The sequence below is a fragment of the Brachyhypopomus gauderio genome, unplaced genomic scaffold (assembly GCF_052324685.1).
Source record: "Brachyhypopomus gauderio isolate BG-103 unplaced genomic scaffold, BGAUD_0.2 sc94, whole genome shotgun sequence".
NCBI lineage: Eukaryota > Metazoa > Chordata > Actinopteri > Gymnotiformes > Hypopomidae > Brachyhypopomus > Brachyhypopomus gauderio.
Window position 1 is genome coordinate 442,380 of NW_027506915.1, and position 21,106 is coordinate 463,485.

The 21,106-nt window shown below is 45.3% G+C and overlaps 58 non-coding genes across 58 annotated transcripts; 37 read left to right on the plus strand and 21 right to left on the minus strand.

Annotated features, from left to right (window-relative positions):
* The first annotated feature begins 119 nt into the window (after positions 1-119).
* On the plus strand, positions 120-192 carry trnak-uuu (transfer RNA lysine (anticodon UUU)). The gene has a single exon. It is a non-coding gene; the product is annotated as a tRNA-Lys (tRNA).
* Positions 193-664: 472 nt separating this feature from the next.
* Positions 665-751, plus strand: trnay-gua (transfer RNA tyrosine (anticodon GUA)). Its single transcript is given in 2 exon segments — positions 665-701; positions 716-751. It is a non-coding gene; the product is annotated as a tRNA-Tyr (tRNA).
* Positions 752-814: 63 nt separating this feature from the next.
* On the minus strand, positions 815-886 carry trnae-cuc (transfer RNA glutamic acid (anticodon CUC)). The gene has a single exon. It is a non-coding gene; the product is annotated as a tRNA-Glu (tRNA).
* Positions 887-1,090: 204 nt separating this feature from the next.
* trnak-uuu (transfer RNA lysine (anticodon UUU)) lies at positions 1,091-1,163 on the plus strand. The gene has a single exon. It is a non-coding gene; the product is annotated as a tRNA-Lys (tRNA).
* Positions 1,164-1,634: 471 nt separating this feature from the next.
* trnay-gua (transfer RNA tyrosine (anticodon GUA)) lies at positions 1,635-1,721 on the plus strand. Its single transcript is given in 2 exon segments — positions 1,635-1,671; positions 1,686-1,721. It is a non-coding gene; the product is annotated as a tRNA-Tyr (tRNA).
* Positions 1,722-1,784: 63 nt separating this feature from the next.
* Positions 1,785-1,856, minus strand: trnae-cuc (transfer RNA glutamic acid (anticodon CUC)). Its single transcript has one exon. It is a non-coding gene; the product is annotated as a tRNA-Glu (tRNA).
* Positions 1,857-2,060: 204 nt separating this feature from the next.
* Positions 2,061-2,133, plus strand: trnak-uuu (transfer RNA lysine (anticodon UUU)). The gene has a single exon. It is a non-coding gene; the product is annotated as a tRNA-Lys (tRNA).
* Positions 2,134-2,605: 472 nt separating this feature from the next.
* trnay-gua (transfer RNA tyrosine (anticodon GUA)) lies at positions 2,606-2,692 on the plus strand. The gene is given in 2 exon segments: positions 2,606-2,642; positions 2,657-2,692. It is a non-coding gene; the product is annotated as a tRNA-Tyr (tRNA).
* Positions 2,693-2,755: 63 nt separating this feature from the next.
* On the minus strand, positions 2,756-2,827 carry trnae-cuc (transfer RNA glutamic acid (anticodon CUC)). The gene has a single exon. It is a non-coding gene; the product is annotated as a tRNA-Glu (tRNA).
* A 204-nt stretch (positions 2,828-3,031) lies between these two features.
* Positions 3,032-3,104, plus strand: trnak-uuu (transfer RNA lysine (anticodon UUU)). The gene has a single exon. It is a non-coding gene; the product is annotated as a tRNA-Lys (tRNA).
* A 473-nt stretch (positions 3,105-3,577) lies between these two features.
* Positions 3,578-3,664, plus strand: trnay-gua (transfer RNA tyrosine (anticodon GUA)). The gene is given in 2 exon segments: positions 3,578-3,614; positions 3,629-3,664. It is a non-coding gene; the product is annotated as a tRNA-Tyr (tRNA).
* Positions 3,665-3,727: 63 nt separating this feature from the next.
* trnae-cuc (transfer RNA glutamic acid (anticodon CUC)) lies at positions 3,728-3,799 on the minus strand. The gene has a single exon. It is a non-coding gene; the product is annotated as a tRNA-Glu (tRNA).
* Positions 3,800-4,003: 204 nt separating this feature from the next.
* Positions 4,004-4,076, plus strand: trnak-uuu (transfer RNA lysine (anticodon UUU)). Its single transcript has one exon. It is a non-coding gene; the product is annotated as a tRNA-Lys (tRNA).
* A 611-nt stretch (positions 4,077-4,687) lies between these two features.
* On the minus strand, positions 4,688-4,759 carry trnae-cuc (transfer RNA glutamic acid (anticodon CUC)). The gene has a single exon. It is a non-coding gene; the product is annotated as a tRNA-Glu (tRNA).
* Positions 4,760-4,963: 204 nt separating this feature from the next.
* trnak-uuu (transfer RNA lysine (anticodon UUU)) lies at positions 4,964-5,036 on the plus strand. The gene has a single exon. It is a non-coding gene; the product is annotated as a tRNA-Lys (tRNA).
* A 473-nt stretch (positions 5,037-5,509) lies between these two features.
* On the plus strand, positions 5,510-5,596 carry trnay-gua (transfer RNA tyrosine (anticodon GUA)). Its single transcript is given in 2 exon segments — positions 5,510-5,546; positions 5,561-5,596. It is a non-coding gene; the product is annotated as a tRNA-Tyr (tRNA).
* A 62-nt stretch (positions 5,597-5,658) lies between these two features.
* On the minus strand, positions 5,659-5,730 carry trnae-cuc (transfer RNA glutamic acid (anticodon CUC)). The gene has a single exon. It is a non-coding gene; the product is annotated as a tRNA-Glu (tRNA).
* A 748-nt stretch (positions 5,731-6,478) lies between these two features.
* trnay-gua (transfer RNA tyrosine (anticodon GUA)) lies at positions 6,479-6,565 on the plus strand. Its single transcript is given in 2 exon segments — positions 6,479-6,515; positions 6,530-6,565. It is a non-coding gene; the product is annotated as a tRNA-Tyr (tRNA).
* Positions 6,566-6,628: 63 nt separating this feature from the next.
* Positions 6,629-6,700, minus strand: trnae-cuc (transfer RNA glutamic acid (anticodon CUC)). The gene has a single exon. It is a non-coding gene; the product is annotated as a tRNA-Glu (tRNA).
* Positions 6,701-6,904: 204 nt separating this feature from the next.
* Positions 6,905-6,977, plus strand: trnak-uuu (transfer RNA lysine (anticodon UUU)). The gene has a single exon. It is a non-coding gene; the product is annotated as a tRNA-Lys (tRNA).
* A 472-nt stretch (positions 6,978-7,449) lies between these two features.
* Positions 7,450-7,536, plus strand: trnay-gua (transfer RNA tyrosine (anticodon GUA)). Its single transcript is given in 2 exon segments — positions 7,450-7,486; positions 7,501-7,536. It is a non-coding gene; the product is annotated as a tRNA-Tyr (tRNA).
* A 63-nt stretch (positions 7,537-7,599) lies between these two features.
* On the minus strand, positions 7,600-7,671 carry trnae-cuc (transfer RNA glutamic acid (anticodon CUC)). Its single transcript has one exon. It is a non-coding gene; the product is annotated as a tRNA-Glu (tRNA).
* A 204-nt stretch (positions 7,672-7,875) lies between these two features.
* Positions 7,876-7,948, plus strand: trnak-uuu (transfer RNA lysine (anticodon UUU)). Its single transcript has one exon. It is a non-coding gene; the product is annotated as a tRNA-Lys (tRNA).
* Positions 7,949-8,421: 473 nt separating this feature from the next.
* On the plus strand, positions 8,422-8,508 carry trnay-gua (transfer RNA tyrosine (anticodon GUA)). Its single transcript is given in 2 exon segments — positions 8,422-8,458; positions 8,473-8,508. It is a non-coding gene; the product is annotated as a tRNA-Tyr (tRNA).
* A 63-nt stretch (positions 8,509-8,571) lies between these two features.
* trnae-cuc (transfer RNA glutamic acid (anticodon CUC)) lies at positions 8,572-8,643 on the minus strand. The gene has a single exon. It is a non-coding gene; the product is annotated as a tRNA-Glu (tRNA).
* A 204-nt stretch (positions 8,644-8,847) lies between these two features.
* On the plus strand, positions 8,848-8,920 carry trnak-uuu (transfer RNA lysine (anticodon UUU)). The gene has a single exon. It is a non-coding gene; the product is annotated as a tRNA-Lys (tRNA).
* Positions 8,921-9,392: 472 nt separating this feature from the next.
* trnay-gua (transfer RNA tyrosine (anticodon GUA)) lies at positions 9,393-9,479 on the plus strand. Its single transcript is given in 2 exon segments — positions 9,393-9,429; positions 9,444-9,479. It is a non-coding gene; the product is annotated as a tRNA-Tyr (tRNA).
* A 63-nt stretch (positions 9,480-9,542) lies between these two features.
* On the minus strand, positions 9,543-9,614 carry trnae-cuc (transfer RNA glutamic acid (anticodon CUC)). The gene has a single exon. It is a non-coding gene; the product is annotated as a tRNA-Glu (tRNA).
* Positions 9,615-9,818: 204 nt separating this feature from the next.
* Positions 9,819-9,891, plus strand: trnak-uuu (transfer RNA lysine (anticodon UUU)). The gene has a single exon. It is a non-coding gene; the product is annotated as a tRNA-Lys (tRNA).
* Positions 9,892-10,364: 473 nt separating this feature from the next.
* trnay-gua (transfer RNA tyrosine (anticodon GUA)) lies at positions 10,365-10,451 on the plus strand. Its single transcript is given in 2 exon segments — positions 10,365-10,401; positions 10,416-10,451. It is a non-coding gene; the product is annotated as a tRNA-Tyr (tRNA).
* Positions 10,452-10,514: 63 nt separating this feature from the next.
* On the minus strand, positions 10,515-10,586 carry trnae-cuc (transfer RNA glutamic acid (anticodon CUC)). Its single transcript has one exon. It is a non-coding gene; the product is annotated as a tRNA-Glu (tRNA).
* A 204-nt stretch (positions 10,587-10,790) lies between these two features.
* trnak-uuu (transfer RNA lysine (anticodon UUU)) lies at positions 10,791-10,863 on the plus strand. Its single transcript has one exon. It is a non-coding gene; the product is annotated as a tRNA-Lys (tRNA).
* A 471-nt stretch (positions 10,864-11,334) lies between these two features.
* Positions 11,335-11,421, plus strand: trnay-gua (transfer RNA tyrosine (anticodon GUA)). The gene is given in 2 exon segments: positions 11,335-11,371; positions 11,386-11,421. It is a non-coding gene; the product is annotated as a tRNA-Tyr (tRNA).
* A 63-nt stretch (positions 11,422-11,484) lies between these two features.
* trnae-cuc (transfer RNA glutamic acid (anticodon CUC)) lies at positions 11,485-11,556 on the minus strand. Its single transcript has one exon. It is a non-coding gene; the product is annotated as a tRNA-Glu (tRNA).
* A 749-nt stretch (positions 11,557-12,305) lies between these two features.
* Positions 12,306-12,392, plus strand: trnay-gua (transfer RNA tyrosine (anticodon GUA)). Its single transcript is given in 2 exon segments — positions 12,306-12,342; positions 12,357-12,392. It is a non-coding gene; the product is annotated as a tRNA-Tyr (tRNA).
* Positions 12,393-12,455: 63 nt separating this feature from the next.
* Positions 12,456-12,527, minus strand: trnae-cuc (transfer RNA glutamic acid (anticodon CUC)). The gene has a single exon. It is a non-coding gene; the product is annotated as a tRNA-Glu (tRNA).
* A 204-nt stretch (positions 12,528-12,731) lies between these two features.
* On the plus strand, positions 12,732-12,804 carry trnak-uuu (transfer RNA lysine (anticodon UUU)). The gene has a single exon. It is a non-coding gene; the product is annotated as a tRNA-Lys (tRNA).
* Positions 12,805-13,277: 473 nt separating this feature from the next.
* Positions 13,278-13,364, plus strand: trnay-gua (transfer RNA tyrosine (anticodon GUA)). The gene is given in 2 exon segments: positions 13,278-13,314; positions 13,329-13,364. It is a non-coding gene; the product is annotated as a tRNA-Tyr (tRNA).
* Positions 13,365-13,427: 63 nt separating this feature from the next.
* Positions 13,428-13,499, minus strand: trnae-cuc (transfer RNA glutamic acid (anticodon CUC)). The gene has a single exon. It is a non-coding gene; the product is annotated as a tRNA-Glu (tRNA).
* Positions 13,500-14,248: 749 nt separating this feature from the next.
* Positions 14,249-14,335, plus strand: trnay-gua (transfer RNA tyrosine (anticodon GUA)). The gene is given in 2 exon segments: positions 14,249-14,285; positions 14,300-14,335. It is a non-coding gene; the product is annotated as a tRNA-Tyr (tRNA).
* Positions 14,336-14,398: 63 nt separating this feature from the next.
* Positions 14,399-14,470, minus strand: trnae-cuc (transfer RNA glutamic acid (anticodon CUC)). Its single transcript has one exon. It is a non-coding gene; the product is annotated as a tRNA-Glu (tRNA).
* A 204-nt stretch (positions 14,471-14,674) lies between these two features.
* trnak-uuu (transfer RNA lysine (anticodon UUU)) lies at positions 14,675-14,747 on the plus strand. Its single transcript has one exon. It is a non-coding gene; the product is annotated as a tRNA-Lys (tRNA).
* Positions 14,748-15,220: 473 nt separating this feature from the next.
* On the plus strand, positions 15,221-15,307 carry trnay-gua (transfer RNA tyrosine (anticodon GUA)). Its single transcript is given in 2 exon segments — positions 15,221-15,257; positions 15,272-15,307. It is a non-coding gene; the product is annotated as a tRNA-Tyr (tRNA).
* A 63-nt stretch (positions 15,308-15,370) lies between these two features.
* Positions 15,371-15,442, minus strand: trnae-cuc (transfer RNA glutamic acid (anticodon CUC)). The gene has a single exon. It is a non-coding gene; the product is annotated as a tRNA-Glu (tRNA).
* Positions 15,443-16,191: 749 nt separating this feature from the next.
* Positions 16,192-16,278, plus strand: trnay-gua (transfer RNA tyrosine (anticodon GUA)). The gene is given in 2 exon segments: positions 16,192-16,228; positions 16,243-16,278. It is a non-coding gene; the product is annotated as a tRNA-Tyr (tRNA).
* A 63-nt stretch (positions 16,279-16,341) lies between these two features.
* On the minus strand, positions 16,342-16,413 carry trnae-cuc (transfer RNA glutamic acid (anticodon CUC)). The gene has a single exon. It is a non-coding gene; the product is annotated as a tRNA-Glu (tRNA).
* Positions 16,414-16,617: 204 nt separating this feature from the next.
* On the plus strand, positions 16,618-16,690 carry trnak-uuu (transfer RNA lysine (anticodon UUU)). The gene has a single exon. It is a non-coding gene; the product is annotated as a tRNA-Lys (tRNA).
* A 473-nt stretch (positions 16,691-17,163) lies between these two features.
* Positions 17,164-17,250, plus strand: trnay-gua (transfer RNA tyrosine (anticodon GUA)). Its single transcript is given in 2 exon segments — positions 17,164-17,200; positions 17,215-17,250. It is a non-coding gene; the product is annotated as a tRNA-Tyr (tRNA).
* A 63-nt stretch (positions 17,251-17,313) lies between these two features.
* Positions 17,314-17,385, minus strand: trnae-cuc (transfer RNA glutamic acid (anticodon CUC)). The gene has a single exon. It is a non-coding gene; the product is annotated as a tRNA-Glu (tRNA).
* A 204-nt stretch (positions 17,386-17,589) lies between these two features.
* On the plus strand, positions 17,590-17,662 carry trnak-uuu (transfer RNA lysine (anticodon UUU)). The gene has a single exon. It is a non-coding gene; the product is annotated as a tRNA-Lys (tRNA).
* Positions 17,663-18,284: 622 nt separating this feature from the next.
* trnae-cuc (transfer RNA glutamic acid (anticodon CUC)) lies at positions 18,285-18,356 on the minus strand. Its single transcript has one exon. It is a non-coding gene; the product is annotated as a tRNA-Glu (tRNA).
* Positions 18,357-18,560: 204 nt separating this feature from the next.
* On the plus strand, positions 18,561-18,633 carry trnak-uuu (transfer RNA lysine (anticodon UUU)). The gene has a single exon. It is a non-coding gene; the product is annotated as a tRNA-Lys (tRNA).
* A 473-nt stretch (positions 18,634-19,106) lies between these two features.
* Positions 19,107-19,193, plus strand: trnay-gua (transfer RNA tyrosine (anticodon GUA)). The gene is given in 2 exon segments: positions 19,107-19,143; positions 19,158-19,193. It is a non-coding gene; the product is annotated as a tRNA-Tyr (tRNA).
* Positions 19,194-19,256: 63 nt separating this feature from the next.
* Positions 19,257-19,328, minus strand: trnae-cuc (transfer RNA glutamic acid (anticodon CUC)). The gene has a single exon. It is a non-coding gene; the product is annotated as a tRNA-Glu (tRNA).
* Positions 19,329-19,532: 204 nt separating this feature from the next.
* trnak-uuu (transfer RNA lysine (anticodon UUU)) lies at positions 19,533-19,605 on the plus strand. The gene has a single exon. It is a non-coding gene; the product is annotated as a tRNA-Lys (tRNA).
* Positions 19,606-20,078: 473 nt separating this feature from the next.
* Positions 20,079-20,165, plus strand: trnay-gua (transfer RNA tyrosine (anticodon GUA)). Its single transcript is given in 2 exon segments — positions 20,079-20,115; positions 20,130-20,165. It is a non-coding gene; the product is annotated as a tRNA-Tyr (tRNA).
* Positions 20,166-20,227: 62 nt separating this feature from the next.
* On the minus strand, positions 20,228-20,299 carry trnae-cuc (transfer RNA glutamic acid (anticodon CUC)). Its single transcript has one exon. It is a non-coding gene; the product is annotated as a tRNA-Glu (tRNA).
* Positions 20,300-20,503: 204 nt separating this feature from the next.
* trnak-uuu (transfer RNA lysine (anticodon UUU)) lies at positions 20,504-20,576 on the plus strand. The gene has a single exon. It is a non-coding gene; the product is annotated as a tRNA-Lys (tRNA).
* Positions 20,577-21,106: the final 530 nt, after the last annotated feature.

The following is a 21,106-nucleotide window of genomic DNA, read 5'->3' on the forward strand; positions in this document are numbered from 1 at the left end:
TTATTCGTGACCACACCAGAACATGTGGACCTTTTTGTGTCAAGACTGTCAAATGCTTCCCATGTCAGAGGTCAAGAATATCTGGACATGTTCTGAATCACAGAGCAAGGCTAAACGTAGCCTGGATAGCTCAGTCGGTAGAGCATCAGACTTTTAATCTGAGGGTCCAGGGTTCAAGTCCCTGTTCAGGCGTTGAACTTTACATGACCGTCAGCTCTTGAGCACCGTTCACTCATCGTCAGGCAGGCTTTTGGATTAAGCTGAACTTCCAGCTTTACGTCTGCCTACCTGTGACTTCCTTGTCATTAATTCTTTTGTCTATGTCCTTGTTAATGATGACAAAAAAAACACCAATTAAAGCCACTCAGCCTTTCCTTTCTCTCTCTCTCTATGTGACATCACAATAGATTTTCTCAAAAAGCAATTCAAATTGTTCTAACCATTGGTGGGACCAACCCGTGGCCTTTTACCATCCACGTGTCCAAAATGCAGTACGCATGCCAATGTTGTTAACAGACATACGTGTTGGTAGCTCTACATGTCCAACTGGTACAGTGTGAGGTTTCCTCTTTGGTGGACCTTAAAGAGTTGAAAAAGCCACAACCGAACTGGTATCTTTGTCAACGTCCTTGTTTCTGGATCTATGCTGCATGTGCGTCAGAATCCTTCGGTAGCTCAGATGGTAGAGCGGAGGACTGTAGAGGTTAAAGCAGCAATCCTTAGGCCACCGGTTCAAATCCGGTTCGAAGGAAGCTTCTTTTTTTTCCAGGATATTACTGCCTTTAATGTCATGATGAGCAAAAAGTTTTCTGTTTTCCCTGACCGGGAATCGAACCCGGGCCGCGGCGGTGAGAGCGCCGAATCCTAGCCACTAGACCATCAGGGACAGCGATGTTATGCTAATGGATGAAGGCCTTTACATGAGTTCTGGCTGGCCGTTATTCATGAGTGAAGAAAGACCAGAATGTGGGTTATTCGTGACCACACCAGAACATGTGGACCTTTTTGTGTCAAGACTGTCAAATGCTTCCCATGTCAGAGGTCAAGAATATCTGGACATGTTCTGAATCACAGAGCAAGGCTAAACGTAGCCTGGATAGCTCAGTTGGTAGAGCATCAGACTTTTAATCTGAGTGTCCAGGGTTCAAGTCCCTGTTCAGGCATTGAACTTTACATGACCGTCAGCTCTTGAGCACCGTTCACTCATCGTCAGGCAGGCTTTTGGATTAAGCTGAACTTCCAGCTTTACGTCTGCCTACCTGTGACTTCCTTGTCATTAATTATTTTGTCTATGTCCTTGTTAATGATGACAAAAAAACACCAATTAAAGCCACTCAGCCTTTCCTTTCTCTCTCTCTCTATGTGACATCACAATAGATTTTCTCAAAAAGCAATTCAAATTGTTCTAACCATTGGTGGGACCAACCCGTGGCCTTTTACCATCCACGTGTCCAAAATGCAGTACGCATGCCAATGTTGTTAACAGACATACGTGTTGGTAGCTCTACATGTCCAACTGGTACAGTGTGAGGTTTCCTCTTTGGTGGACCCTAAAGAGTTGAAAAAGCCACAACCGAACTGGTATCTTTGTCAACATCCTTGTTTCTGGATCTATGCTGCATGTGCGTCAGAATCCTTCGGTAGCTCAGATGGTAGAGCGGAGGACTGTAGAGGTTAAAGCAGCAATCCTTAGGCCACCGGTTCAAATCCGGTTCGAAGGAAGCTTCTTTTTTTTCCAGGATATTACTGCCTTTAATGTCATGATGAGCAAAAAGTTTTCTGTTTTCCCTGACCGGGAATCGAACCCGGGCCGCGGCGGTGAGAGCGCCGAATCCTAGCCACTAGACCATCAGGGACAGCGATGTTATGCTAATGGATGAAGGCCTTTACATGAGTTCTGGCTGGCAGTTATTCATGAGTGAAGAAAGACCAGAATGTGGGTTATTCGTGACCACACCAGAACATGTGGACCTTTTTGTGTCAAGACTGTCAAATGCTTCCCATGTCAGAGGTCAAGAATATCTGGACATGTTCTGAATCACAGAGCAAGGCTAAACGTAGCCTGGATAGCTCAGTCGGTAGAGCATCAGACTTTTAATCTGAGGGTCCAGGGTTCAAGTCCCTGTTCAGGCGTTGAACTTTACATGACCGTCAGCTCTTGAGCACCGTTCACTCATCGTCAGGCAGGCTTTTGGATTAAGCTGAACTTCCAGCTTTACGTCTGCCTACCTGTGACTTCCTTGTCATTAATTATTTTGTCTATGTCCTTGTTAATGATGACAAAAAAAACAACAATTAAAGCCACTCAGCCTTTCCTTTCTCTCTCTCTCTATGTGACATCACAATAGATTTTCTCAAAAAGCAATTCAAATTGTTCTAACCATTGGTGGGACCAACCCGTGGCCTTTTACCATCCACGTGTCCAAAATGCAGTACGCATGCCAATGTTGTTAACAGACATACGTGTTGGTAGCTCTACATGTCCAACTGGTACAGTGTGAGGTTTCCTCTTTGGTGGACCTTAAAGAGTTGAAAAAGCCACAACCAAACTGGTATCTTTGTCAACGTCCTTGTTTCTGGATCTATGCTGCATGTGAGTCAGAATCCTTCGGTAGCTCAGATGGTAGAGCGGAGGACTGTAGAGGTTAAAGCAGCAATCCTTAGGCCACCGGTTCAAATCCGGTTCGAAGGAAGCTTCTTTTTTTTCCAGGATATTACTGCCTTTAATGTCATGATGAGCAAAAAGTTTTCTGTTTTCCCTGACCGGGAATCGAACCCGGGCCGCGGCGGTGAGAGCGCCGAATCCTAGCCACTAGACCATCAGGGACAGCGATGTTATGCTAATGGATGAAGGCCTTTACATGAGTTCTGGCTGGCCGTTATTCATGAGTGAAGAAAGACCAGAATGTGGGTTATTCGTGACCACACCAGAACATGTGGACCTTTTTGTGTCAAGACTGTCAAATGCTTCCCATGTCAGAGGTCAAGAATATCTGGACATGTTCTGAATCACAGAGCAAGGCTAAACGTAGCCTGGATAGCTCAGTCGGTAGAGCATCAGACTTTTAATCTGAGGGTCCAGGGTTCAAGTCCCTGTTCAGGCGTTGAACTTTACATGACCGTCAGCTCTTGAGCACCGTTCACTCATCGTCAGGCAGGCTTTTGGATTAAGCTGAACTTCCAGCTTTACGTCTGCCTACCTGTGACTTCCTTGTCATTAATTCTTTTGTCTATGTCCTTGTTAATGATGACAAAAAAAAACACCAATTAAAGCCACTCAGCCTTTCCTTTCTCTCTCTCTCTATGTGACATCACAATAGATTTTCTCAAAAAGCAATTCAAATTGTTCTAACCATTGGTGGGACCAACCCGTGGCCTTTTACCATCCACGTGTCCAAAATGCAGTACGCATGCCAATGTTGTTAACAGACATACGTGTTGGTAGCTCTACATGTCCAACTGGTACAGTGTGAGGTTTCCTCTTTGGTGGACCTTAAAGAGTTGAAAAAGCCACAACCAAACTGGTATCTTTGTCAACGTCCTTGTTTCTGGATCTATGCTGCATGTGAGTCAGAATCCTTCGGTAGCTCAGATGGTAGAGCGGAGGACTGTAGAGGTTAAAGCAGCAATCCTTAGGCCACCGGTTCAAATCCGGTTCGAAGGAAGCTTCTTTTTTTTCCAGGATATTACTGCCTTTAATGTCATGATGAGCAAAAAGTTTTCTGTTTTCCCTGACCGGGAATCGAACCCGGGCCGCGGCGGTGAGAGCGCCGAATCCTAGCCACTAGACCATCAGGGACAGCGATGTTATGCTAATGGATGAAGGCCTTTACATGAGTTCTGGCTGGCCGTTATTCATGAGTGAAGAAAGACCAGAATGTGGGTTATTCGTGACCACACCAGAACATGTGGACCTTTTTGTGTCAAGACTGTCAAATGCTTCCCATGTCAGAGGTCAAGAATATCTGGACATGTTCTGAATCACAGAGCAAGGCTAAACGTAGCCTGGATAGCTCAGTCGGTAGAGCATCAGACTTTTAATCTGAGGGTCCAGGGTTCAAGTCCCTGTTCAGGCGTTGAACTTTACATGACCGTCAGCTCTTGAGCACCGTTCACTCATCGTCAGGCAGGCTTTTGGATTAAGCTGAACTTCCAGCTTTACGTCTGCCTACCTGTGACTTCCTTGTCATTAATTCTTTTGTCTATGTCCTTGTTAATGATGACAAAAAAAAACACCAATTAAAGCCACTCAGCCTTTCCTTTCTCTCTCTCTCTATGTGACATCACAATAGATTTTCTCAAAAAGCAATTCAAATTGTTCTAACCATTGGTGGGACCAACCCGTGGCCTTTTACCATCCACGTGTCCAAAATGCAGTACGCATGCCAATGTTGTTAACAGACATACGTGTTGGTAGCTCTACATGTCCAACTGGTACAGTGTGAGGTTTCCTCTTTGGTGGACCTTAAAGAGTTGAAAAAGCCACAACCGAACTGGTATCTTTGTCAACGTCCTTGTTTCTGGATCTATGCTGCATGTGCGTCAGAATCCTTCGGTAGCTCAGATGGTAGAGCGGAGGACTGTAGAGGTTAAAGCAGCAATCCTTAGGCCACCGGTTCGAAGGAAGCTTCTTTTTTTCCAGGATATTACTGCCTTTAATGTCATGATGAGCAAAAAGTTTTCTGTTTTCCCTGACCGGGAATCGAACCCGGGCCGCGGCGGTGAGAGCGCCGAATCCTAGCCACTAGACCATCAGGGACAGCGATGTTATGCTAATGGATGAAGGCCTTTACATGAGTTCTGGCTGGCCGTTATTCATGAGTGAAGAAAGACCAGAATGTGGGTTATTCGTGACCACACCAGAACATGTGGACCTTTTTGTGTCAAGACTGTCAAATGCTTCCCATGTCAGAGGTCAAGAATATCTGGACATGTTCTGAATCACAGAGCAAGGCTAAACGTAGCCTGGATAGCTCAGTCGGTAGAGCATCAGACTTTTAATCTGAGGGTCCAGGGTTCAAGTCCCTGTTCAGGTGTTGAACTTTACATGACCGTCAGCTCTTGAGCACCGTTCACTCATCGTCAGGCAGGCTTTTGGATTAAGCTGAACTTCCAGCTTTACGTCTGCCTACCTGTGACTTCCTTGTCATTAATTCTTTTGTCAATGTCCTTGTTAATGATGACAAAAAAAAACACCAATTAAAGCCACTCAGCCTTTCCTTTCTCTCTCTCTCTATGTGACATCACAATAGATTTTCTCAAAAAGCAATTCAAATTGTTCTAACCATTGGTGGGACCAACCCGTGGCCTTTTACCATCCACGTGTCCAAAATGCAGTACGCATGCCAATGTTGTTAACAGACATACGTGTTGGTAGCTCTACATGTCCAACTGGTACAGTGTGAGGTTTCCTCTTTGGTGGACCTTAAAGAGTTGAAAAAGCCACAACCGAACTGGTATCTTTGTCAACGTCCTTGTTTCTGGATCTATGCTGCATGTGCGTCAGAATCCTTCGGTAGCTCAGATGGTAGAGCGGAGGACTGTAGAGGTTAAAGCAGCAATCCTTAGGCCACCGGTTCAAATCCGGTTCGAAGGAAGCTTCTTTTTTTCCAGGATATTACTGCCTTTAATGTCATGATGAGCAAAAAGTTTTCTGTTTTCCCTGACCGGGAATCGAACCCGGGCCGCGGCGGTGAGAGCGCCGAATCCTAGCCACTAGACCATCAGGGACAGCGATGTTATGCTAATGGATGAAGGCCTTTACATGAGTTCTGGCTGGCCGTTATTCATAAGTGAAGAAAGACCAGAATGTGGGTTATTCGTGACCACACCAGAACATGTGGACCTTTTTGTGTCAAGACTGTCAAATGCTTCCCATGTCAGAGGTCAAGAATATCTGGACATGTTCTGAATCACAGAGCAAGGCTAAACGTAGCCTGGATAGCTCAGTTGGTAGAGCATCTGACTTTTAATCTGAGTGTCCAGGGTTCAAGTCCCTGTTCAGGCATTGAACTTTACATGACCGTCAGCTCTTGAGCACCGTTCACTCATCGTCAGGCAGGCTTTTGGATTAAGCTGAACTTCCAGCTTTACGTCTGCCTACCTGTGACTTCCTTGTCATTAATTATTTTGTCTATGTCCTTGTTAATGATGACAAAAAAACACCAATTAAAGCCACTCAGCCTTTCCTTTCTCTCTCTCTCTATGTGACATCACAATAGATTTTCTCAAAAAGCAATTCAAATTGTTCTAACCATTGGTGGGACCAACCCGTGGCCTTTTACCATCCACGTGTCCAAAATGCAGTACGCATGCCAATGTTGTTAACAGACATACGTGTTGGTAGCTCTACATGTCCAACTGGTACAGTGTGAGGTTTCCTCTTTGGTGGACCCTAAAGAGTTGAAAAAGCCACAACCGAACTGGTATCTTTGTCAACATCCTTGTTTCTGGATCTATGCTGCATGTGCGTCAGAATCCTTCGGTAGCTCAGATGGTAGAGCGGAGGACTGTAGAGGTTAAAGCAGCAATCCTTAGGCCACCGGTTCAAATCCGGTTCGAAGGAAGCTTCTTTTTTTTCTAGGATATTACTGCCTTTAATGTCATGATGAGCAAAAAGTTTTCTGTTTTCCCTGACCGGGAATCGAACCCGGGCCGCGGCGGTGAGAGCGCCGAATCCTAGCCACTAGACCATCAGGGACAGCGATGTTATGCTAATGGATGAAGGCCTTTACATGAGTTCTGGCTGGCAGTTATTCATGAGTGAAGAAAGACCAGAATGTGGGTTATTCGTGACCACACCAGAACATGTGGACCTTTTTGTGTCAAGACTGTCAAATGCTTCCCATGTCAGAGGTCAAGAATATCTGGACATGTTCTGAATCACAGAGCAAGGCTAAACGTAGCCTGGATAGCTCAGTCGGTAGAGCATCAGACTTTTAATCTGAGGGTCCAGGGTTCAAGTCCCTGTTCAGGCGTTGAACTTTACATGACCGTCAGCTCTTGAGCACCGTTCACTCATCGTCAGGCAGGCTTTTGGATTAAGCTGAACTTCCAGCTTTACGTCTGCCTACCTGTGACTTCCTTGTCATTAATTATTTTGTCTATGTCCTTGTTAATGATGACAAAAAAAATAACAATTAAAGCCACTCAGCCTTTCCTTTCTCTCTCTCTCTATGTGACATCACAATAGATTTTCTCAAAAAGCAATTCAAATTGTTCTAACCATTGGTGGGACCAACCCGTGGCCTTTTACCATCCACGTGTCCAAAATGCAGTACGCATGCCAATGTTGTTAACAGACATACGTGTTGGTAGCTCTACATGTCCAACTGGTACAGTGTGAGGTTTCCTCTTTGGTGGACCTTAAAGAGTTGAAAAAGCCACAACCGAACTGGTATCTTTGTCAACGTCCTTGTTTCTGGATCTATGCTGCATATGCGTCAGAATCCTTCGGTAGCTCAGATGGTAGAGCGGAGGACTGTAGAGGTTAAAGCAGCAATCCTTAGGCCACCGGTTCAAATCCGGTTCGAAGGAAGCTTCTTTTTTTTCCAGGATATTACTGCCTTTAATGTCATGATGAGCAAAAAGTTTTCTGTTTTCCCTGACCGGGAATCGAACCCGGGCCGCGGCGGTGAGAGCGCCGAATCCTAGCCACTAGACCATCAGGGACAGCGATGTTATGCTAATGGATGAAGGCCTTTACATGAGTTCTGGCTGGCCGTTATTCATGAGTGAAGAAAGACCAGAATGTGGGTTATTCGTGACCACACCAGAACATGTGGACCTTTTTGTGTCAAGACTGTCAAATGCTTCCCATGTCAGAGGTCAAGAATATCTGGACATGTTCTGAATCACAGAGCAAGGCTAAACGTAGCCTGGATAGCTCAGTCGGTAGAGCATCAGACTTTTAATCTGAGGGTCCAGGGTTCAAGTCCCTGTTCAGGTGTTGAACTTTACATGACCGTCAGCTCTTGAGCACCGTTCACTCATCGTCAGGCAGGCTTTTGGATTAAGCTGAACTTCCAGCTTTACGTCTGCCTACCTGTGACTTCCTTGTCATTAATTCTTTTGTCTATGTCCTTGTTAATGATGACAAAAAAAAACACCAATTAAAGCCACTCAGCCTTTCCTTTCTCTCTCTCTCTATGTGACATCACAATAGATTTTCTCAAAAAGCAATTCAAATTGTTCTAACCATTGGTGGGACCAACCCGTGGCCTTTTACCATCCACGTGTCCAAAATGCAGTACGCATGCCAATGTTGTTAACAGACATACGTGTTGGTAGCTCTACATGTCCAACTGGTACAGTGTGAGGTTTCCTCTTTGGTGGACCTTAAAGAGTTGAAAAAGCCACAACCGAACTGGTATCTTTGTCAACGTCCTTGTTTCTGGATCTATGCTGCATGTGCGTCAGAATCCTTCGGTAGCTCAGATGGTAGAGCGGAGGACTGTAGAGGTTAAAGCAGCAATCCTTAGGCCACCGGTTCAAATCCGGTTCGAAGGAAGCTTCTTTTTTTTCCAGGATATTACTGCCTTTAATGTCATGATGAGCAAAAAGTTTTCTGTTTTCCCTGACCGGGAATCGAACCCGGGCCGCGGCGGTGAGAGCGCCGAATCCTAGCCACTAGACCATCAGGGACAGCGATGTTATGCTAATGGATGAAGGCCTTTACATGAGTTCTGGCTGGCCGTTATTCATGAGTGAAGAAAGACCAGAATGTGGGTTATTCGTGACCACACCAGAACATGTGGACCTTTTTGTGTCAAGACTGTCAAATGCTTCCCATGTCAGAGGTCAAGAATATCTGGACATGTTCTGAATCACAGAGCAAGGCTAAACGTAGCCTGGATAGCTCAGTCGGTAGAGCATCAGACTTTTAATCTGAGGGTCCAGGGTTCAAGTCCCTGTTCAGGCGTTGAACTTTACATGACCGTCAGCTCTTGAGCACCGTTCACTCATCGTCAGGCAGGCTTTTGGATTAAGCTGAACTTCCAGCTTTACGTCTGCCTACCTGTGACTTCCTTGTCATTAATTCTTTTGTCTATGTCCTTGTTAATGATGACAAAAAAAACACCAATTAAAGCCACTCAGCCTTTCCTTTCTCTCTCTCTCTATGTGACATCACAATAGATTTTCTCAAAAAGCAATTCAAATTGTTCTAACCATTGGTGGGACCAACCCGTGGCCTTTTACCATCCACGTGTCCAAAATGCAGTACGCATGCCAATGTTGTTAACAGACATACGTGTTGGTAGCTCTACATGTCCAACTGGTACAGTGTGAGGTTTCCTCTTTGGTGGACCTTAAAGAGTTGAAAAAGCCACAACCGAACTGGTATCTTTGTCAACGTCCTTGTTTCTGGATCTATGCTGCATGTGCGTCAGAATCCTTCGGTAGCTCAGATGGTAGAGCGGAGGACTGTAGAGGTTAAAGCAGCAATCCTTAGGCCACCGGTTCAAATCCGGTTCGAAGGAAGCTTCTTTTTTTTCCAGGATATTACTGCCTTTAATGTCATGATGAGCAAAAAGTTTTCTGTTTTCCCTGACCGGGAATCGAACCCGGGCCGCGGCGGTGAGAGCGCCGAATCCTAGCCACTAGACCATCAGGGACAGCGATGTTATGCTAATGGATGAAGGCCTTTACATGAGTTCTGGCTGGCCGTTATTCATGAGTGAAGAAAGACCAGAATGTGGGTTATTCGTGACCACACCAGAACATGTGGACCTTTTTGTGTCAAGACTGTCAAATGCTTCCCATGTCAGAGGTCAAGAATATCTGGACATGTTCTGAATCACAGAGCAAGGCTAAACGTAGCCTGGATAGCTCAGTCGGTAGAGCATCAGACTTTTAATCTGAGGGTCCAGGGTTCAAGTCCCTGTTCAGGTGTTGAACTTTACATGACCGTCAGCTCTTGAGCACCGTTCACTCATCGTCAGGCAGGCTTTTGGATTAAGCTGAACTTCCAGCTTTACGTCTGCCTACCTGTGACTTCCTTGTCATTAATTCTTTTGTCTATGTCCTTGTTAATGATGACAAAAAAAAACACCAATTAAAGCCACTCAGCCTTTCCTTTCTCTCTCTCTCTATGTGACATCACAATAGATTTTCTCAAAAAGCAATTCAAATTGTTCTAACCATTGGTGGGACCAACCCGTGGCCTTTTACCATCCACGTGTCCAAAATGCAGTACGCATGCCAATGTTGTTAACAGACATACGTGTTGGTAGCTCTACATGTCCAACTGGTACAGTGTGAGGTTTCCTCTTTGGTGGACCTTAAAGAGTTGAAAAAGCCACAACCGAACTGGTATCTTTGTCAACGTCCTTGTTTCTGGATCTATGCTGCATGTGCGTCAGAATCCTTCGGTAGCTCAGATGGTAGAGCGGAGGACTGTAGAGGTTAAAGCAGCAATCCTTAGGCCACCGGTTCAAATCCGGTTCGAAGGAAGCTTCTTTTTTTTCCAGGATATTACTGCCTTTAATGTCATGATGAGCAAAAAGTTTTCTGTTTTCCCTGACCGGGAATCGAACCCGGGCCGCGGCGGTGAGAGCGCCGAATCCTAGCCACTAGACCATCAGGGACAGCGATGTTATGCTAATGGATGAAGGCCTTTACATGAGTTCTGGCTGGCCGTTATTCATGAGTGAAGAAAGACCAGAATGTGGGTTATTCGTGACCACACCAGAACATGTGGACCTTTTTGTGTCAAGACTGTCAAATGCTTCCCATGTCAGAGGTCAAGAATATCTGGACATGTTCTGAATCACAGAGCAAGGCTAAACGTAGCCTGGATAGCTCAGTTGGTAGAGCATCAGACTTTTAATCTGAGTGTCCAGGGTTCAAGTCCCTGTTCAGGCATTGAACTTTACATGACCGTCAGCTCTTGAGCACCGTTCACTCATCGTCAGGCAGGCTTTTGGATTAAGCTGAACTTCCAGCTTTACGTCTGCCTACCTGTGACTTCCTTGTCATTAATTATTTTGTCTATGTCCTTGTTAATGATGACAAAAAAACACCAATTAAAGCCACTCAGCCTTTCCTTTCTCTCTCTCTCTATGTGACATCACAATAGATTTTCTCAAAAAGCAATTCAAATTGTTCTAACCATTGGTGGGACCAACCCGTGGCCTTTTACCATCCACGTGTCCAAAATGCAGTACGCATGCCAATGTTGTTAACAGACATACGTGTTGGTAGCTCTACATGTCCAACTGGTACAGTGTGAGGTTTCCTCTTTGGTGGACCCTAAAGAGTTGAAAAAGCCACAACCGAACTGGTATCTTTGTCAACATCCTTGTTTCTGGATCTATGCTGCATGTGCGTCAGAATCCTTCGGTAGCTCAGATGGTAGAGCGGAGGACTGTAGAGGTTAAAGCAGCAATCCTTAGGCCACCGGTTCAAATCCGGTTCGAAGGAAGCTTCTTTTTTTTCCAGGATATTACTGCCTTTAATGTCATGATGAGCAAAAAGTTTTCTGTTTTCCCTGACCGGGAATCGAACCCGGGCCGCGGCGGTGAGAGCGCCGAATCCTAGCCACTAGACCATCAGGGACAGCGATGTTATGCTAATGGATGAAGGCCTTTACATGAGTTCTGGCTGGCAGTTATTCATGAGTGAAGAAAGACCAGAATGTGGGTTATTCGTGACCACACCAGAACATGTGGACCTTTTTGTGTCAAGACTGTCAAATGCTTCCCATGTCAGAGGTCAAGAATATCTGGACATGTTCTGAATCACAGAGCAAGGCTAAACGTAGCCTGGATAGCTCAGTCGGTAGAGCATCAGACTTTTAATCTGAGGGTCCAGGGTTCAAGTCCCTCTTCAGGCGTTGAACTTTACATGACCGTCAGCTCTTGAGCACCGTTCACTCATCGTCAGGCAGGCTTTTGGATTAAGCTGAACTTCCAGCTTTACGTCTGCCTACCTGTGACTTCCTTGTCATTAATTATTTTGTCTATGTCCTTGTTAATGATGACAAAAAAAACAACAATTAAAGCCACTCAGCCTTTCCTTTCTCTCTCTCTCTATGTGACATCACAATAGATTTTCTCAAAAAGCAATTCAAATTGTTCTAACCATTGGTGGGACCAACCCGTGGCCTTTTACCATCCACGTGTCCAAAATGCAGTACGCATGCCAATGTTGTTAACAGACATACGTGTTGGTAGCTCTACATGTCCAACTGGTACAGTGTGAGGTTTCCTCTTTGGTGGACCTTAAAGAGTTGAAAAAGCCACAACCGAACTGGTATCTTTGTCAACGTCCTTGTTTCTGGATCTATGCTGCATGTGCGTCAGAATCCTTCGGTAGCTCAGATGGTAGAGCGGAGGACTGTAGAGGTTAAAGCAGCAATCCTTAGGCCACCGGTTCAAATCCGGTTCGAAGGAAGCTTCTTTTTTTTCCAGGATATTACTGCCTTTAATGTCATGATGAGCAAAAAGTTTTCTGTTTTCCCTGACCGGGAATCGAACCCGGGCCGCGGCGGTGAGAGCGCCGAATCCTAGCCACTAGACCATCAGGGACAGCGATGTTATGCTAATGGATGAAGGCCTTTACATGAGTTCTGGCTGGCCGTTATTCATGAGTGAAGAAAGACCAGAATGTGGGTTATTCGTGACCACACCAGAACATGTGGACCTTTTTGTGTCAAGACTGTCAAATGCTTCCCATGTCAGAGGTCAAGAATATCTGGACATGTTCTGAATCACAGAGCAAGGCTAAACGTAGCCTGGATAGCTCAGTCGGTAGAGCATCAGACTTTTAATCTGAGGGTCCAGGGTTCAAGTCCCTGTTCAGGTGTTGAACTTTACATGACCGTCAGCTCTTGAGCACCGTTCACTCATCGTCAGGCAGGCTTTTGGATTAAGCTGAACTTCCAGCTTTACGTCTGCCTACCTGTGACTTCCTTGTCATTAATTCTTTTGTCTATGTCCTTGTTAATGATGACAAAAAAAAACACCAATTAAAGCCACTCAGCCTTTCCTTTCTCTCTCTCTCTATGTGACATCACAATAGATTTTCTCAAAAAGCAATTCAAATTGTTCTAACCATTGGTGGGACCAACCCGTGGCCTTTTACCATCCACGTGTCCAAAATGCAGTACGCATGCCAATGTTGTTAACAGACATACGTGTTGGTAGCTCTACATGTCCAACTGGTACAGTGTGAGGTTTCCTCTTTGGTGGACCCTAAAGAGTTGAAAAAGCCACAACCGAACTGGTATCTTTGTCAACATCCTTGTTTCTGGATCTATGCTGCATGTGCGTCAGAATCCTTCGGTAGCTCAGATGGTAGAGCGGAGGACTGTAGAGGTTAAAGCAGCAATCCTTAGGCCACCGGTTCAAATCCGGTTCGAAGGAAGCTTCTTTTTTTTCCAGGATATTACTGCCTTTAATGTCATGATGAGCAAAAAGTTTTCTGTTTTCCCTGACCGGGAATCGAACCCGGGCCGCGGCGGTGAGAGCGCCGAATCCTAGCCACTAGACCATCAGGGACAGCGATGTTATGCTAATGGATGAAGGCCTTTACATGAGTTCTGGCTGGCAGTTATTCATGAGTGAAGAAAGACCAGAATGTGGGTTATTCGTGACCACACCAGAACATGTGGACCTTTTTGTGTCAAGACTGTCAAATGCTTCCCATGTCAGAGGTCAAGAATATCTGGACATGTTCTGAATCACAGAGCAAGGCTAAACGTAGCCTGGATAGCTCAGTCGGTAGAGCATCAGACTTTTAATCTGAGGGTCCAGGGTTCAAGTCCCTCTTCAGGCGTTGAACTTTACATGACCGTCAGCTCTTGAGCACCGTTCACTCATCGTCAGGCAGGCTTTTGGATTAAGCTGAACTTCCAGCTTTACGTCTGCCTACCTGTGACTTCCTTGTCATTAATTATTTTGTCTATGTCCTTGTTAATGATGACAAAAAAAACAACAATTAAAGCCACTCAGCCTTTCCTTTCTCTCTCTCTCTATGTGACATCACAATAGATTTTCTCAAAAAGCAATTCAAATTGTTCTAACCATTGGTGGGACCAACCCGTGGCCTTTTACCATCCACGTGTCCAAAATGCAGTACGCATGCCAATGTTGTTAACAGACATACGTGTTGGTAGCTCTACATGTCCAACTGGTACAGTGTGAGGTTTCCTCTTTGGTGGACCTTAAAGAGTTGAAAAAGCCACAACCGAACTGGTATCTTTGTCAACGTCCTTGTTTCTGGATCTATGCTGCATGTGCGTCAGAATCCTTCGGTAGCTCAGATGGTAGAGCGGAGGACTGTAGAGGTTAAAGCAGCAATCCTTAGGCCACCGGTTCAAATCCGGTTCGAAGGAAGCTTCTTTTTTTTCCAGGATATTACTGCATTTAATGTCATGATGAGCAAAAAGTTTTCTGTTTTCCCTGACCGGGAATCGAACCCGGGCCGCGGCGGTGAGAGCGCCGAATCCTAGCCACTAGACCATCAGGGACAGCGATGTTATGCTAATGGATGAAGGCCTTTACATGAGTTCTGGCTGGCCGTTATTCATGAGTGAAGAAAGACCAGAATGTGGGTTATTCGTGACCACACCAGAACATGTGGACCTTTTTGTGTCAAGACTGTCAAATGCTTCCCATGTCAGAGGTCAAGAATATCTGGACATGTTCTGAATCACAGAGCAAGGCTAAACGTAGCCTGGATAGCTCAGTCGGTAGAGCATCAGACTTTTAATCTGAGGGTCCAGGGTTCAAGTCCCTGTTCAGGTGTTGAACTTTACATGACCGTCAGCTCTTGAGCACCGTTCACTCATCGTCAGGCAGGCTTTTGGATTAAGCTGAACTTCCAGCTTTACGTCTGCCTACCTGTGACTTCCTTGTCATTAATTCTTTTGTCTATGTCCTTGTTAATGATGACAAAAAAAAACACCAATTAAAGCCACTCAGCCTTTCCTTTCTCTCTCTCTCTATGTGACATCACAATAGATTTTCTCAAAAAGCAATTCAAATTGTTCTAACCATTGGTGGGACCAACCCGTGGCCTTTTACCATCCACGTGTCCAAAATGCAGTACGCATGCCAATGTTGTTAACAGACATACGTGTTGGTAGCTCTACATGTCCAACTGGTACAGTGTGAGGTTTCCTCTTTGGTGGACCCTAAAGAGTTGAAAAAGCCACAACCGAACTGGTATCTTTGTCAACATCCTTGTTTCTGGATCTATGCTGCATGTGCGTCAGAATCCTTCGGTAGCTCAGATGGTAGAGCGGAGGACTGTAGAGGTTAAAGCAGCAATCCTTAGGCCACCGGTTCAAATCCGGTTCGAAGGAAGCTTCTTTTTTTTCCAGGATATTACTGCCTTTAATGTCATGATGAGCAAAAAGTTTTCTGTTTTCCCTGACCGGGAATCGAACCCGGGCCGCGGCGGTGAGAGCGCCGAATCCTAGCCACTAGACCATCAGGGACAGCGATGTTATGCTAATGGATGAAGGCCTTTACATGAGTTCTGGCTGGCAGTTATTCATGAGTGAAGAAAGACCAGAATGTGGGTTATTCGTGACCACACCAGAACATGTGGACCTTTTTGTGTCAAGACTGTCAAATGCTTCCCATGTCAGAGGTCAAGAATATCTGGACATGTTCTGAATCACAGAGCAAGGCTAAACGTAGCCTGGATAGCTCAGTCGGTAGAGCATCAGACTTTTAATCTGAGGGTCCAGGGTTCAAGTCCCTCTTCAGGCGTTGAACTTTACATGACCGTCAGCTCTTGAGCACCGTTCACTCATCGTCAGGCAGGCTTTTGGATTAAGCTGAACTTCCAGCTTTACGTCTGCCTACCTGTGACTTCCTTGTCATTAATTATTTTGTCTATGTCCTTGTTAATGATGACAAAAAAAACAACAATTAAAGCCACTCAGCCTTTCCTTTCTCTCTCTCTCTATGTGACATCACAATAGATTTTCTCAAAAAGCAATTCAAATTGTTCTAACCATTGGTGGGACCAACCCGTGGCCTTTTACCATCCACGTGTCCAAAATGCAGTACGCATGCCAATGTTGTTAACAGACATACGTGTTGGTAGCTCTACATGTCCAACTGGTACAGTGTGAGGTTTCCTCTTTGGTGGACCTTAAAGAGTTGAAAAAGCCACAACCGAACTGGTATCTTTGTCAACGTCCTTGTTTCTGGATCTATGCTGCATGTGCGTCAGAATCCTTCGGTAGCTCAGATGGTAGAGCGGAGGACTGTAGAGGTTAAAGCAGCAATCCTTAGGCCACCGGTTCAAATCCGGTTCGAAGGAAGCTTCTTTTTTTTCCAGGATATTACTGCATTTAATGTCATGATGAGCAAAAAGTTTTCTGTTTTCCCTGACCGGGAATCGAACCCGGGCCGCGGCGGTGAGAGCGCCGAATCCTAGCCACTAGACCATCAGGGACAGCGATGTTATGCTAATGGATGAAGGCCTTTACATGAGTTCTGGCTGGCCGTTATTCATGAGTGAAGAAAGACCAGAATGTGGGTTATTCGTGACCACACCAGAACATGTGGACCTTTTTGTGTCAAGACTGTCAAATGCTTCCCATGTCAGAGGTCAAGAATATCTGGACATGTTCTGAATCACAGAGCAAGGCTAAACGTAGCCTGGATAGCTCAGTCGGTAGAGCATCAGACTTTTAATCTGAGGGTCCAGGGTTCAAGTCCCTGTTCAGGTGTTGAACTTTACATGACCGTCAGCTCTTGAGCACCGTTCACTCATCGTCAGGCAGGCTTTTGGATTAAGCTGAACTTCCAGCTTTACGTCTGCCTACCTGTGACTTCCTTGTCATTAATTCTTTTGTCTATGTCCTTGTTAATGATGACAAAAAAAAACACCAATTAAAGCCACTCAGCCTTTCCTTTCTCTCTCTCTCTATGTGACATCACAATAGATTTTCTCAAAAAGCAATTCAAATTGTTCTAACCATTGGTGGGACCAACCCGTGGCCTTTTACCATCCACGTGTCCAAAATGCAGTACGCATGCCAATGTTGTTAACAGACATACGTGTTGGTAGCTCTACATGTCCAACTGGTACAGTGTGAGGTTTCCTCTTTGGTGGACCTTAAAGAGTTGAAAAAGCCACAACCGAACTGGTATCTTTGTCAACGTCCTTGTTTCTGGATCTATGCTGCATGTGCGTCAGAATCCTTCGGTAGCTCAGATGGTAGAGCGGAGGACTGTAGAGGTTAAAGCAGCAATCCTTAGGCCACCGGTTCAAATCCGGTTCGAAGGAAGCTTCTTTTTTTTCCAGGATATTACTGCCTTTAATGTCATGATGAGCAAAAAGTTTTCTGTTTTCCCTGACCGGGAATCGAACCCGGGCCGCGGCGGTGAGAGCGCCGAATCCTAGCCACTAGACCATCAGGGACAGCGATGTTATGCTAATGGATGAAGGCCTTTACATGAGTTCTGGCTGGCCGTTATTCATGAGTGAAGAAAGACCAGAATGTGGGTTATTCGTGACCACACCAGAACATGTGGACCTTTTTGTGTCAAGACTGTCAAATGCTTCCCATGTCAGAGGTCAAGAATATCTGGACATGTTCTGAATCACAGAGCAAGGCTAAACGTAGCCTGGATAGCTCAGTCGGTAGAGCATCAGACTTTTAATCTGAGGGTCCAGGGTTCAAGTCCCTGTTCAGGCGTTGAACTTTACATGACCGTCAGCTCTTGAGCACCGTTCACTCATCGTCAGGCAGGCTTTTGGATTAAGCTGAACTTCCAGCTTTACGTCTGCCTACCTGTGACTTCCTTGTCATTAATTCTTTTGTCTATGTCCTTGTTAATGATGACAAAAAAAACACCAATTAAAGCCACTCAGCCTTTCCTTTCTCTCTCTCTCTATGTGACATCACAATAGATTTTCTCAAAAAGCAATTCAAATTGTTCTAACCATTGGTGGGACCAACCCGTGGCCTTTTACCATCCACCTGTCCAAAATGCAGTACGCATGCCAATGTTGTTAACAGACATACGTGTTGGTAGCTCTACATGTCCAACTGGTACAGTGTGAGGTTTCCTCTTTGGTGGACCTTAAAGAGTTGAAAAAGCCACAACCGAACTGGTATCTTTGTCAACGTCCTTGTTTCTGGATCTATGCTGCATGTGTGTCAGAATCCTTTGGTAGCTCAGATGGTAGAGCGGAGGACTGTAGAGGTCAAAGCAGCAATCCTTAGGCCACCGGTTCAAATCCGGTTCGAAGGAAGCTTCTTTTTTTTCCAGGATATTACTGCCTTTAATGTCATGATGAGCAAAAAGTTTTCTGTTTTCCCTGACCGGGAATCGAACCCGGGCCGCGGCGGTGAGAGCGCCGAATCCTAGCCACTAGACCATCAGGGACAGCGATGTTATGCTAATGGATGAAGGCCTTTACATGAGTTCTGGCTGGCCGTTATTCATGAGTGAAGAAAGACCAGAATGTGGGTTATTCGTGACCACACCAGAACATGTGGACCTTTTTGTGTCAAGACTGTCAAATGCTTCCCATGTCAGAGGTCAAGAATATCTGGACATGTTCTGAATCACAGAGCAAGGCTAAACGTAGCCTGGATAGCTCAGTCGGTAGAGCATCAGACTTTTAATCTGAGGGTCCAGGGTTCAAGTCCCTGTTCAGGTGTTGAACTTTACATGACCGTCAGCTCTTGAGCACCGTTCACTCATCATCAGGCAGGCTTTTGGATTAAGCTGAACTTCCAGCTTTACGTCTGCCTACCTGTGACTTCCTTGTCATTAATTCTTTTGTCTATGTCCTTGTTAATGATGACAAAAAAAAACACCAATTAAAGCCACTCAGCCTTTCCTTTCTCTCTCTCTCTATGTGACATCACAATAGATTTTCTCAAAAAGCAATTCAAATTGTTCTAACCATTGGTGGGACCAACCCGTGGCCTTTTACCATCCACGTGTCCAAAATGCAGTACGCATGCCAATGTTGTTAACAGACATACGTGTTGGTAGCTCTACATGTCCAACTGGTACAGTGTGAGGTTTCCTCTTTGGTGGACCTTAAAGAGTTGAAAAAGCCACAACCGAACTGGTATCTTTGTCAACGTCCTTGTTTCTGGATCTATGCTGCATGTGCGTCAGAATCCTTCGGTAGCTCAGATGGTAGAGCGGAGGACTGTAGAGGTTAAAGCAGCAATCCTTAGGCCACCGGTTCAAATCCGGTTCGAAGGAAGCTTCTTTTTTTTCCAGGATATTACTGCCTTTAATGTCATGATGAGCAAAAAGTTTTCTGTTTTCCCTGACCGGGAATCGAACCCGGGCCGCGGCGGTGAGAGCGCCGAATCCTAGCCACTAGACCATCAGGGACAGCAATGTTATGCTAATGGATGAAGGCCTTTACATGAGTTCTGGCTGGCCGTTATTCATGAGTGAAGAAAGACCAGAATGTGGGTTATTCGTGACCACACCAGAACATGTGGACCTTTTTGTGTCAAGACTGTCAAATGCTTCCCATGTCAGAGGTCAAGAATATCTGGACATGTTCTGAATCACAGAGCAAGGCTAAACGTAGCCTGGATAGCTCAGTTGGTAGAGCATCAGACTTTTAATCTGAGGGTCCAGGGTTCAAGTCCCTGTTCAGGCATTGAACTTTACATGACCGTCAGCTCTTGAGCACCGTTCATTCATCGTCAGGCAGGCTTTTGGATTAAGCTGAACTTCCAGCTTTACGTCTGCCTACCTGTGACTTCCTTGTCATTAATTCTTTTGTCTATGTCCTTGTTAATGATGACAAAAAAAAACACCAATTAAAGCCACTCAGCCTTTCCTTTCTCTCTCTCTCTATGTGACATCACAATAGATTTTCTCAAAAAGCAATTCAAATTGTTCTAACCATTGGTGGGACCAACCCGTGGCCTTTTACCATCCACGTGTCCAAAATGCAGTACGCATGCCAATGTTGTTAACAGACATACGTGTTGGTAGCTCTACATGTCCAACTGGTACAGTGTGAGGTTTCCTCTTTGGTGGACCTTAAAGAGTTGAAAAAGCCACAACCGAACTGGTATCTTTGTCAACGTCCTTGTTTCTGGATCTATGCTGCATGTGCGTCAGAATCCTTCGGTAGCTCAGATGGTAGAGCGGAGGACTGTAGAGGTTAAAGCAGCAATCCTTAGGCCACCGGTTCAAATCCGGTTCGAAGGAAGCTTCTTTTTTTCCAGGATATTACTGCCTTTAATGTCATGATGAGCAAAAAGTTTTCTGTTTTCCCTGACCGGGAATCGAACCCGGGCCGCGGCGGTGAGAGCGCCGAATCCTAGCCACTAAACCATCAGGGACAGCTATGTTATGCTAATGGATGAAGGCCTTTACATGAGTTCTGGCTGGCCGTTATTCATGAGTGAAGAAAGACCAGAATGTGGGTTATTCGTGACCACACCAGAACATGTGGACCTTTTTGTGTCAAGACTGTCAAATGCTTCCCATGTCAGAGGTCAAGAATATCTGGACATGTTCTGAATCACAGAGCAAGGCTAAACGTAGCCTGGATAGCTCAGTCGGTAGAGCATCAGACTTTTAATCTGAGGGTCCAGGGTTCAAGTCCCTGTTCAGGCGTTGAACTTTACATGACCGTCAGCTCTTGAGCACCGTTCACTCATCGTCAGGCAGGCTTTTGGATTAAGCTGAACTTCCAGCTTTACGTCTGCCTACCTGTGACTTCCTTGTCATTAATTCTTTTGTCTATGTCCTTGTTAATGATGACAAAAAAAACACCAATTAAAGCCACTCAGCCTTTCCTTTCTCTCTCTCTCTATGTGACATCACAATAGATTTTCTCAAAAAGCAATTCAAATTGTTCTAACCATTGGTGGGACCAACCCGTGGCCTTTTACCATCCACCTGTCCAAAATGCAGTACGCATGCCAATGTTGTTAACAGACATACGTGTTGGTAGCTCTACATGTCCAACTGGTACAGTGTGAGGTTTCCTCTTTGGTGGACCTTAAAGAGTTGAAAAAGCCACAACCGAACTGGTATCTTTGTCAACGTCCTTGTTTCTGGATCTATGCTGCATGTGTGTCAGAATCCTTTGGTAGCTCAGATGGTAGAGCGGAGGACTGTAGAGGTCAAAGCAGCAATCCTTA